We start from the raw sequence: 12,511 nt of genomic DNA on the forward strand, positions 1-12,511 counted from the left end.
GGTAAGCAGAGGAGAGGCTCTCTGGCTCAGCCTGACAGTTCCTGCACACACGGTCTCAAGTCATTCTCCCTTTCTAGGCCTGGATCCTTGACTGTACACTGCATGACCAGTGCTGGCCTCTGGGCACCACTGTGGAGAATCCACAAAAACACCAATGGCAGCATGTGTTCAGCCATCTATATCATATGGCGATGAGACAATCCTGCCTGACTGGGGCTGGGGTGGTGGTAGGAAGGGCAGCTGGCTCCCAGGCATCTGTGCGTACTACCCCATCCCCTACACACTGCAATGCCACGAGGCAGACGTTACTGTAGCCCCGTTACTGTAGCAGACGTTACCGTGGCCTGTAGGTTTCGAACTTCCTCCAAAACCATGCTGCGGCTGAAAGTGCGCAGCCCTGAGTCCAGCTCCCTTCTTGATGCACTTGATGGTGGGTACCACTGAGGAAGAAACAGCCCCCCACCACGACCAGCATCCCACGGTCTTTGCAGGCATGGCTCCAAGCCTCCCGTGTTGCTTGCCTCGCCTCACCCTGAACGCCCAAGCAAGGATGAGACCGTGTGTGCAGGAACTGTCAGGCTGAGCCAGAGAGCCTCTTCTCTGCTTACCTGTCTCCACCTGGCTGGTACCATCTGGGTTCTTTCCATCCAGACCTTCACATGGGAGATGCTCGGTCTGGGGCTTGGCCTGGGGAAACTGTCTTGGGTCAGGCTTGCATTCAGGTGACTAGTGGGCAAGTTTTGTCCTTGTCCCATCTTTCTTCCCACCTGACCACCCTGCTTATCCCTGGAGAGTCACAAAATTTCCAGAGTCAGCATGCACTCGGGCTCACAGGCAAGAGTGTGTCCCTGGGTCACCTTGCCATCTCCAGCCTTCTACGAGATAGAGGAGAGAGGAAAGGGGTTTGGAGGGAGGTACTGAGTGTGGGCGGGGCACAGAGCTGGCAGATGGCCCTGCCCTGCCCCTGCCTCCCGTGTGACACCCTCCCCAGATGCCTTATTGCTATTTTTGATGCCACTTGCTCACACCCTTAACTGTGTTAAGGCAGAGTGTGCCCCAGTGCTACCAACTCACAATAACACAAGGCCCTCAGAGGCCCAGCCTCCCGCAACAGAAAGCTACAGTCATTTCTCTTCTGGTCTTCCCCAAGAACACCCCCATTCAGGAGAGCCAAGGACTGTCCCAGGAATTCACCGGAGGCCCCCAAAGCTCCCAGGTCATGGCTGCTGAGGTAAAACACCTTCAGCCTATTGGAATCTAGGGACAGGAAAGAGGCTGCAGAGGCCTTAAGCTTTGCTCGAGAAATCTTTGTTTTTAGGAAACCGGCGCTGAGTGTGGAGGCACACTCCTTTAGTCCCAGCACAAAGGAGGCAAAGGCAGACCTCTGTAAGTTCAAGGCCAGACAGGGCTACATAGTGAGACCCTGTCCCAAAGAAAAAAGGGAGGGCTGAAGAGAGAGCTCAGGTTGGGAGCACTTGCTGTCCTTCCAGAGGATCTGAATTCGGTTCCCAGCACCCACACAGAAAGCTCACAATTGCCTGTAACTCCAGTTCCAAGGGATCCTGCTAAGTGTGGCATACACTCACACCTGTATATACACTAAATGAAAAAATTTTATTTTTATTTTTTAACATTTATTTATTATGTATACAACATTCTGCCTCCATGTATGCCCGCACGCCAGAAGAGGGCGCTAGATCTCATTACAGATGGTTGTGAGCCATCATGTGGTTGCTGGGAATTGAACTCAGAACCTCTGGAAGAACAGACAGTGCTCTTAACCACTGAGCCATCTCTCCAGCTCCATGAAAAAATTTTAATGAATTATTTTTATTTTATGTTTATTGGTGCTTTGCCTGCATGTACATCTGTGTGAGGGTGTCAGATCTTGGAGTTATAGACAATCGTGAGATGCCATATGGGTGTTGGGAACCAAACTAGTCTGCTTGAGGAATGAGTAGTCAGTACTCCAAACCACCGAGCCATCTCTCCAGCCAGGAAAAAAATATTTTTGAACATGCACAAAATAATAAAATGGGCCCTTATTTATCTATTATCTGCCTCTAACAGTTATCAGCTCCTGGCCAGTCTCCTCCTGTCTGTGTCTCCCAGGTCCCCTCCCCCATTTAGTTTCTTTTGTCAATATCTCAGTGCATATCTTTTACAGATAATGATGCTTTCTCTCTAAACACAATCACAAAGGATCACCAGTTATCAAATGTCCAGTGTTTGGATTTCCATTCTCTCATAAATTTCATCTTTATTTATTCTATACGACACTGACCTTAAACTCATGGGCTTAAGGGATGCCCCATCTCAGTTTCCCAAATACCTGGGACTATGGCTTCACGCCTTGGTACTTGCCTCATCAGGTTTTGTTTTGCTTGTCTTTTAGACACAGTCTCACTTTGAAGCTCTGACTGGTCTAGAAGTCATGACTCTCCTGCCTCAGTCTCCAAATAGGATTACAGGCAGTGTATCACAACACCCATACATATTTTAGTTCTTTTTTTTTAAACCAAAGTATTTGTTTGTGTTAGGATCTAAATAGGTGGGTACACTTTAACTGGTTGGTAGATGTAAATATTTCTGTGTTTTTATAGGCTTTCCATCATCTCTTTCTCTTTTCCTTCTTTGCATCCCCTGGTGCTCCCCTCCCTCCAACCCTCTCTTCCTTCTTTCTCTTGCCCTCTCTCCTGTGAAGAAGTCAGATCAGTTCTGCGATGCTCACACCCTTGATTTACTGAGAGCATCTCCCTGATATTCTACCATGTCCCTCCCACCTTTGCACCATTCATAAATGGAATTCTCTGGACACTGTTATCTTCTGGAGACCGGGTCATACTGAGGTTCCTTCTTCTACAAGTCCACTTTATAGATGGGGACAGGCTCTTCATCTAGAAGCTGGGTATGTGCCATCAGCATTATAGCTTTTGCTGTTCTGTCTTGCAAAATGGTAATACTCAAATTCCGCCACTCTCTTTCATCAGTTGTAATATAGCAAGATAGAGAAATTGCCCAGGTGGTACAGTCCATAATAGCAAAGGGTGGTTTCAAAATAATGGGTTGATTCCCCAGCATCCTCCAAACTGTGGCCAATTAGCATTTTTGTTTTCGCTAGTAGCCTAATCATTACGTTTAAACATATTAGATTGCTTCAATCCATCACAAACAGCATCCCTCCTGGTGTTCAGGGTGTTCCGCCTTTAATTTGTTTATTTAATCTTCATCAGATAGAGCATGTAATCTGACATGGGTCAGGTCTCTGCCTCTCTTAGCTTCATCCCTGTAAGCTCAGTTGGAACTTCCCCCTGCTCCCCTCCCCCCCTGCCACCGAGTCCTGCTCTTTGCTAACAGGGTCTCTTTCCTCCCCCCACCCCCACATCAGCGACCATTTCCCCAGCTTCCTATGCCATCTGTCCAACCCAAAGAATGTTGAATGAATGAATGAATGAATGAATGCATGAGTGCATGGAAGCATCATCTCCCCAACAGCCTCATTCTATTCTAGTCTCCCTTTTGATCTCTAAGGAGCATATTTCTTTATCTGCATCCGAAACGCATATTATACGTCTTTGTGAGGGACAAAGGAAAGGCATCCTCATCATTGAGACCTTATTCTCGTTTCTGCCTCCCAGACTCCACCCACATCTTTCTCCCTCCTCTTCCCCGCCCCCAGAGCAACAACAAAGAATGCAACTGGGTCAGTCCACCACGAGAGGGCGCGTTTACCGGCACCAACCCTCCCTGCGCTTGCGCAATGTAAGGACTGAGCTGTGAGTGCTGTGCTGGGAGGAGCGAGGCCTGCGCAGCGTCCACTTCCAGGCTGGGAAAGTACCACCAAGGGGCATGCGTGCTGGACCCGGCCGTTAGCCGAGCGGTACATGAGGACACCGAAGACCACGAGCCTATCGTGTGTGTGGTCCATTTCCCTGTCCAGAAAAAATACTTTCTTACAGTGTGAAGGACTCACGTAGGGGTAGGTGGTTGGAAATAATGCACACCCCCCCACCCTCCCTCACCCACCCATCATCTGTTAATACTGGTTTCCAAGGACATTTTTTTGTTCCCGCACCAACCTCAGAGACATTTTGGGAACACCACTTTGAAGACCTCGTACATCTTCCCGACCCCCTTGTTTAATTTTTGTGCTGTCTTACTCTTGAAAAGGGTTTCGGAGAGCCCAGGCTGGCTGTGTAGCTAAGAATGACCTTGAATTCCCCATCCTCTCTCCTGTGGTGGTGCTGCAGAGTGCTCAGGGTTTTGTGCACACTAGCAAACATTCTACCAGCTGAGTCGCATCCCTTTCTGTAAGTGGACTCCAGGTGCCTCAAGGGTGACCATCCAAGAGCATTTAAACCGGATTGCCACGCTCTTCTTGGACAAATTTCTTCTATTACAAGAGAAGGAGAGGGATTGTTCCCGGTGCCTCGGCCATTGCCACTGAGATACCCCCTCTCTAAAGTGGAGGTAAAAAAGAAAAGAGAGGGCAAAGTGCTTTGTAAACAACTGTAAAGCTCGGGAGACAGCTTTTTCTAACCGAATAGCAATAGCTGGCAAGGGCAGCCCAGAGCAGAGTTTGAGGGTTTGAGAACTAGAAGAGGTCTATCTTTTTTTTTTTTTTTTTTTTTTTGGTTTTTTGAAACAGGATTTCAGTTTTCTCTGTGTGGCCCTAGCTGTCCTGGAACTCACTCTGTAGAACAGGCTGGCCTCAAACTCACAGAGCTCTGCCTGCCTCTACCTCTTACGTGCTGGGACTAAAGGTGTGGGCCACTACACCCAGCTTACAAGATATTTATGAATGAAGCACTGTACTATAGTCTAAAATGAACTAAACAGAGCCATGCCATGAAGGGGTGGGTTTGAGATTCTCACTGCCATGCATTCTCTGCAGCTGATTCTATGCATGCCCAGTAAAGATCTCAACAGAAGCTTCTAACTGATTCTAAACCTCATACAGAGCAGCAAAGGGCCAAGGAAGTGCTGGGCCATTCTGAAGAAGAAAGTGGACCTGCCCCAAAGAGACACCAAGACTTTCTTTGAAAGTGAGAGTAATTAAAACCATGTGGTATTGGTGCTGGGATGGACAAAGAGATCAATAGAACAAAGTGCCCAGAAATGGAGCCAAGTGTATGTGGGGATTTGATTTATGATGGGGGTGGCACAGCGACTCAGTGAGAGAGAGCAGTCTATTCAACAAAAAGTGTTGGGACAATTGACTTTTCATACGAAACCTCTTTACGCCATCCATAAATATTAATTCCAGATGGATTAAAGATCTAAACGTGAAAAACAAAACTTTAAAATAACTAGGAGGAAATGCAGGCAATCCGAGGGGAGGGAAACAGGTCTTACATAAGAGACACAATTCAGAAAAGATTGAGTTTTATTATATTACTGTCCCCCTAAAGCCTCTAATATAAAAATGACATTATGAACAAAGTGAAAAGACAAGGAACAGCCTGGGTGGCAATGTTGGGGACACATAAAAGAGATAAAGGGTTAGAATTCAGAATACAGAAAGACCTCCCAGAAATCAGCCCTCTAGATGCTGAAGAAGAACAAGAATTCTAAGCCAGCCTTGGCTACACAGGGATGCCTGATCTCAAAACAGGGGCTAGGGATGTAGCTCAGTGCTGTCAAGTCGATCCCCAGCACTAAAAATATTCTTTATCTTTTGGTTTTTCGAGACAGGGTTTCTCTATGTAGCCCTGGCTGTCCTGGAACTCACTCTGTAGCCTGGGCTAGCCTTCAACTCACAGAGATCTGCCTGCCTCTGCCTCCCGAGTGCTGGAATTAAAGGTGTGCATCATCACCACCATTACCACCACCACCCTGTTTAATTTTTTTAAAACACAGACTAGGACTAGTATGGTGGTGCACACCTTTAATCTCAGTATGCGGAAGGCAAAGATAGCTGTTCTCTTGAGTTTTGAGGCCAGGCTGGTCTACATAGTGAGTTTGAGGCCAGCCAGAGATACAAACACAACAAGACCCTGTCTTTATTTAAAAAAAAAAAAAAAAGAGAGAGAGAGAGAGAGAGAGACATATCATCTGCTTTCCAAACAGCATCATTTCTCTCTTTCCATTATAGGCCACTGAACTGAGCCAGGCGGTCAGGCTTTGGGGATGGATGACCCATCCCTAACCCCATCCATGCACTGTGATTGGTCAAAACAGAGCAATAATTTTGTTGCTGTGACCAATAATTGGTTTGGGCATGGACATGTATAGACTTCTGGTTACCAAGCAAGAAAGGAAGGTTATCTGATGGGAGGGAAGTGGTGGCCCTGGGAGAGACTTTCTGCCTCTGGATATCTCCATGGCGTTGCCTGTGTGAAATACCTGGAGTTGAGGCTGCGATCTTGGAACCATGTGGGGGGGGGGGGGTCAGTTTAAGAGCAAAGCTAACATATTTTTTTAATTAATTAATTTATTTTTCAAGGCAGGGTTTCTCTGTGTAACAGCCCTGACTGTCCTGGAACTCCCACTGTAGAGCAGGTTGGCCTCGAACTCACAGAGATCCATCTGCCTGTGCCTCCCCAGTGTTGGGATTAAAGCTGTGCGCCACCAACCTGGCTTCACCTCTAGGATTCCTTTCTTTCTTTCTTTCTTTCTTTCTTTCTTTCTTTCTTTCTTTCTTTCTTTCTTTTTTTGTTTACATTTTAAAAAATATTTATTTATTTATTATGTATACAATATTCTGTCTGTGTTTATGTCTGCAGGCCAGAAGAGGGCACCAGATCTCATTTCAGATGGTTGTGAGCCACCATGTGGTTGCTGGGAATTGAACTCAGGACCTTTGGAAGAGCAGGCAATGCTCTTAACTGCTGAGCCATCTCTCCAGCCCTCTAGGATTTCTTGATATGGAAGATAACCACTTTTGCTCAAGTCACCCCCCCCCTTCTCTCTCTCTCTTTTCTCTCTGCACACGTATGAGTTTGTGTGTGGACCAGAGGTTCATCTTGGGGTTTGTTTCTCAGGAGTCACCCCCCCACACCCGAATTATTTACTTTATTTCATATGGATAAATGTTTTGTGTGCATGTATGTCTGTGCACCAGATGTGTGCCTCGAGCCCACAGAGGCTAGACGAAAGGCCTTTGAAACTGGAGTTATGGAGGGCTGTGAGCCACTACCTAGGTGCTAGGAATTGAACTTAAGTTCTCTGTAAGAGCAAGAAGTGCTGCTAACCACTGAGCCACCTCTCCAGCCATCATTCGTCTCATTTTTGGAGACAGTCTCTCTCACTGGCACCCGAGATTTACTGATTAGGCTAGGCTGGCTGAGGGGCCCTGGGGGTATGCCCATCTCCACCACTCCAGCTTTTGACAGGGCTGCCTCTACATGAGGCTTTTTATAACGTTCATCAAACGCAGCTGTAGGATCGCTAAGGATACGAACTGAAGGGACTTATCCAGAGGAGACCCAGACAATGAGCCCAGTAAACATGCTTTACCTAAGTTAGGGCATGCGCACTAAGGTGAGCTATGTCACATCCAGCAGACTAGCAAAGATAAGAAATCTCAGGTGGGACTATCACCCTGTGGTAAAGCACTGACCCAGCATGCAGAAGACCCTGGTTTTGATGCCCTACACTGAGAAAAAAACAAAACAAAACAAGTAAAAAGCCCAACAAGAATAGGCTGGCTCCATCAATAAAGTGCTTCCCTTGCAAGCATGAAGACCTGAGTTCAATCCCCAGAACTCACATTTTTCAAAAAGTGGGGGAGGGGTATGTGGCATGTGCTAGTAAGCCAAACTGGGGAGGTGGAGACAGGAGGATCCTGGGGTTCACTGATCAGTTAGTCTAGCCTAACCAATGAGCTGCAGGCCAGTAAGAGACCCTATCTCAAAAGAAGTGGACAGCCTTGGTGGGAATGACACCGAGCTTGTCCTCTAGCCACATGCTCTTCTACAGTGGCTGTGGTGGAAGGAAGGATGGGGACTCATCAGCCATAGTGAACATCTTGGCAGTGACAGCCAAGCTCGAAGTTCAACCACCAAGCAAAAGACTTCCTGGTTGTAGGTGACTCCTGATTGGGTTCAGATAAAATCCCAGATGTGTCATTGCAAAAAAACAGATGCCACCCAAACACTGTTGGTAGGTGAATTGGCAACAACTAACACTGTGGCTTATAAACCACAATAAAATGATGAACAGAAATTAAAACGTACAAACCACAGAGGTAAGTACACATAAGAACCTCCCACTGTCAAAACTCATGGGTGGAGCTGGGCGGTGGTGGTGCACACCTTTAAGGCAGAGGCAGGCGGATCTCTGTGAGTTCAAGGCCAGCCTGGTCTACAGAATGAGTTCTAGGATAGCTAAGGCTATCACATGGAGAAACTACTCGAAAAACAAAACAAACAAACAAACAATAAAACTTGGGTGGCAAAGGTACAAATGGCGTATATAGATTGTTGCATAGGTTGTAAAGACTAAGAAAGTACTATGGTTTCATGAATATGGAAATGCCTGTGAAAGAGGTGAGATTGTGGGCTAGCACTTGCTACATTTATGTAAACCAGACAAAAATAAGCCAGGCACAAAAGGACAGCTTCTGTATGATGCTTACATAAGGTACCTAGAGGAATCAAGTTCACAGAGATACAAGTGGTTGCCAGGGACAGCAGGGGGAGGGAGTGGGGAGTTACTGTGCTTGGAGACAGAGTTTCCATTGGAGAAGATGGAAAACACCTTTGTGGTTTGGTTTGGGGTTTTTGTTTTTTTCTGATAGGGTCCCTCACTGCTGTGGAGTAGGCTAGGCCAGCTGGCCTCTAAGTCCCAAGGGTTCTGTGATCACAAGCATGGGCCACCACACCTGGCTGGATTTTCACTTGAGTTCTGGGGATGAACTTCAAGCCCTCGTGCTTAAACAGCAAGGACTTCACCGAGTCCTCTCCCTAGCCTCTCAAGTTAATCTCATTTATACGTGACCCAATATGGGTATTTGCAAAGTCTGCTGTGATGCTGTTTTCTGAACTTTCCTTATTTTCTAAAAAGAATTCCGTGAAGGAGAATTACCCCCAAAGGAACAAGATAGCTTATATGTTTCCAATCTCCGCCTCCTAACCCCCCTCCCCCAACCAGGCTACTTGAAGAGCAAGGGGCTAAGGTGGAGGAGCAAAAGCTGGCATTCTGGACACTGCACCTGTGCCAGGCTCCATGGGAGCCCAGCAGGGCCTGGTGGAGCCAGGCGGGCAGGAAACGGTGGGCAAGGTCTATGGGAAAAGATGACTCTGAAAGTTGTCTCTTCCTTGCACGTGAAAAAATAGTAGACATCAAAAACACAGAAATGTGAGTTCTTAGCATTGGAGCAGGCACTAGAAACTCCTTGGATTTGCTGATGAAAAAATATATTGCCTATTTTTTCCTGTTTTTTCCCCCTGACCTCTCTGCATGTCTCTAGAACTCCATGGCTACAACTACGATATTGCAAAATACATATTTACAGGCTCCTCTAAGCCCAGCTAAATATAGGCTTTCCTTTAAAGCAACGGAGGATTTGGAGAAATCTTTGCTGTGTCCCACCCCTTCCCCTACCCCCCCAACACACACACGCACACACACACACACACGCACACACACACATACACGCACACACTCATGCACACTGATGCCTCCCTAGTCTCCAGGAAGCATGTGAACTTTCCAAGGGGTGCTAGAGTACAGTGTGAGACTGATGGGAAGAAAGCCAGCAGTCAGGGAAAAAAAACAAAAAACAAACAAAAAAAAAACCCAGGCAGTAGCAATTTCCCAGCTGTGGGAAGAAGGACCCCAGAGCTCCTCTCCCTACAAGTGCAACAAAAGACTTGAGGCACACCAAGAGGCAGGAATAAGAGGCACCTTGAGAAGTTTAGAAGGGAGGTCACCTTTAAAAAATGATCTCGGGGCAGGGGATGTAGCTAAGCGATGGAACACTTACCATTCCTGCGTGAGGCCCTGGGTTCATTCTCCACTATAGAAAAAAGAAATCATTCAGAAAGACTTGGAGAAGTCATGGTTAGAAATGCTTACATACCAGAATTTCACCTAACGGACCTTGAGAAGAAAGCAGAGGCCCAATGTCTCGTGAATAGACTTGAGCCGCAGGCGCTGGTGCTCATTCTCAGCCACACACCTGCCCACACTCTTGCATGTGCACCCCCATACATGCTCCAATACACGTGCAGTCGGGGACAGCCCACACTCTGAGCGCTTCTGCTCTCCGCATTCGGGATCTATTTAGTGCCCTCAGCGGCTCCCTGAGGTTGGTGTATTGTCTCCGGCTTACAGATGGAGAAATCTGACCAAGTGGGTTCTAACAAAAATGGCCCGACTTCAAAGCCCTGGTTTATTCTGTGCTCCACAGGAAGTGGGAGACACCCAGGGTCATCCACGGTCAAAAGATTTCAGACCTTTCAAGTTGAGCATGTTAGCAACTGAGGAATCCAAAATGACTAGCCCAAGGCCGGCTAGAAAATGGGAGGAGCCAGGAATCAATTCAGACCTGCAGAACCCTGGTGGCGTCTCTAGAACTGTGGTCCACTGCTCACTCCTTCCTGTCCCCTGTGACTAGGCTAACCCTCTCAGGCAATGCCAAGCTAGAGTTGAGCTCTCCTATTTGGAAGTGTGGGAACACAAGCATATCCTCCTTGGATTCCAGAACTAGCTCAAGGCCCTGGCCAACAACACAGAGGAATTGGGGTGAGTGCTATGGATTTACCATAGTACCAGGCAAAGGGGCAGCTTCTTCTCTGATGTCAGTGTGTGTGTGTGGGGGACCTACTTTCAAAAGTTGTCTCCAAGGCCCAGGGCTGGGAAGAGCAGCCAGCCTTGGCACCTGGCCCAAGCCTGAACCCAGGGTACTGAAGGCTGGGAACTTATTGTACATCAGGTTCTCCCCACCCATCTTCACCACCATCTTTGCTGTGACACCTAGTATTTAAAGCCAGCAGGCCTCCAGGCATAATCCTCCAGAGGGCCCTCATCAGATGGGGTCTAAGAAAACAAGAAGGGCTTGGCCAGGAGAGAGGGAGGATTATGGCTGCCTGCTGCAGTTCCCACGTTTAGCCATTGCTGGGAAGGCTCCTCTTCCCCTGTCCCTGGTCATAGGCATCCCAGGTGCTGGCCACTCTCCCAGGCCTCAGTTTTACCCCCTCAGAGCACAAAAGAGATAGGTGACTTCTGCAGAGTCACACAGACCTAAGTGATACAGTCGAGACCTGAATCCTGGCTCCACTTGGGAAACCACTCCACCTCCACCCCTACACAGAGCCAAGGAATGGAAGGAATTTCCATCCCAAGACCACCAGGTACAGTGGCCATGACAATCAAAGTTTCCTCCACATGGGCCCTGGGGAGACCCAACGTTTTAAATTATCCTGGGATGCTAAACAGGTGGGAATGGGTGAACCTGATGGCTGGGACAGGATGGAGGAGGTAACACCGGTGACACGGGTGCCCCACCCTTCTCATGGGCAGATTGTTTGGTGCCTGACTCCAAGGAAAGAAAGAGTGGCTGCCGGTGGTGGCGCACGCCTTTAATCCCAGCACTCGGGAGACAGAGGCAGGCAGATCTCCGTGAGTTCGAGGCCAGCCTGGTCTACAAGAGCTAGTTCCAGAATAGGCTCCAAAGCTACAGAGAAATCTGGTCTCGAAAATCCAAAAGAAAGAGAGAGAGAGAGAGAGAGAGAGAGAGAGAGAGAGAGAGAGAGAGAGAGAGAGAGAGAGAGAGAGAGAGGAAGGAAAGAAAGGCTCCCCTTAAAGCTTCTTCCTAAGTCCCAGCTTGGGTGTTGCATCTAGGAGCCTCCATCACCCAAGCTCCATGCTCACTTTGCTTTCTCACATCCCTTAAAGGGGTCTTACTCTGAGAAATCTCCAGACAAGGGAGACCTGAAGGTACCTATTTTAAGTCGAGTTTGCCTTCAATTTCTCTGCTGCCAAGGATATTGGGGGAAGGGGCCAACAGCTGGTTCTCAACTCGTCCTTCCACCTGGCCCCCCGAGTGTGGGCACAGACCCCTTGGGCTGGAACCAGCTAAGATGACTCACCACAAAGGGTGTGGGAGATTCTGGGCAGAACACTCAGGGGCCTGCACCCTCCTCCAATCCACACAGGAGCTGTAAGGACACTCTGCTCAGATACCCAGCTAGCAATGGGGTGAGCAGTAGGGCTCGCCCAACTACCACAGTGGGAGCTGGAGACGTAGCTCAGTTGCTAGAGTGCTTGCCTAGCACGCTGGAAGCCCTGGGTTAGATAATCAGGTACTCTGGGAAGTAATCATTCAAGCCTGTAATTCCAGCACCGAGGAGGTGGAGGCGGTTAGATCAGAAGTTCAAGGTCATCCTTGGCTACAAAGGCTAAGCCAGTATGGGATACTCCAGACTCTCAAAGAAAACACACACACACACACAACCACCAACCAACTGCCATAGTCGGGGGGGGGGAGGTGGAGGGTTCAAATCCTTAAATCCTTAAACTTGGGAGCAAGTCCTAAAGCTTGTTCAGGAAAAAAGGGCTTCTAAGG

Source organism: Chionomys nivalis, chromosome 7, assembly GCF_950005125.1.
Source record: "Chionomys nivalis chromosome 7, mChiNiv1.1, whole genome shotgun sequence".
NCBI lineage: Eukaryota > Metazoa > Chordata > Mammalia > Rodentia > Cricetidae > Chionomys > Chionomys nivalis.